The 287-nt window shown below is 72.5% G+C and overlaps 1 protein-coding gene across 1 annotated transcript in view; it reads left to right on the top strand.

Annotated features, from left to right (window-relative positions):
• Window positions 1-287, top strand: part of Il21r (interleukin 21 receptor) — a 28694-nt gene that overhangs the window by 25537 nt on the left and 2870 nt on the right. The window lies entirely within an intron of this gene.

Genomic DNA, 287 nt, shown 5'->3' with positions numbered 1-287 from the left:
GTCGAGAGCCACGCAGGGCCGCCCCGGAGCTACCTCCGCCAGTGGGTGATCACGGGGCCCCTACCTGAGGAGGCCGAGCCCCAGGCCAGCTAGGGAGCTGCACTCCTGGTGGGACAGGAAGAGCCCCAGACACAGGCTCCAGCCTGCCTCTCCCTCCCTGTGGCCCAGGGGACGCAGCCAGCTGGGCCAGCCCTGTGTGGGACAGAGGTGAGCCCTGCCCAGGTCCCCCAGGAGCCAGCGCGATCCAGGCTGCTCCCCACTGGGCCAGGCAGGGGTAGCGGCCGGGC

This window comes from Fukomys damarensis, unplaced genomic scaffold (genome assembly GCF_012274545.1).
Source record: "Fukomys damarensis isolate Sample0158 unplaced genomic scaffold, DMR_v1.0_HiC HiC_scaffold_34, whole genome shotgun sequence".
Taxonomy (NCBI): Eukaryota; Metazoa; Chordata; class Mammalia; order Rodentia; family Bathyergidae; genus Fukomys; species Fukomys damarensis.
Note: the sequence above shows the minus strand (reverse complement) of the source record. Positions and strands in the feature narration are given on the sequence as shown.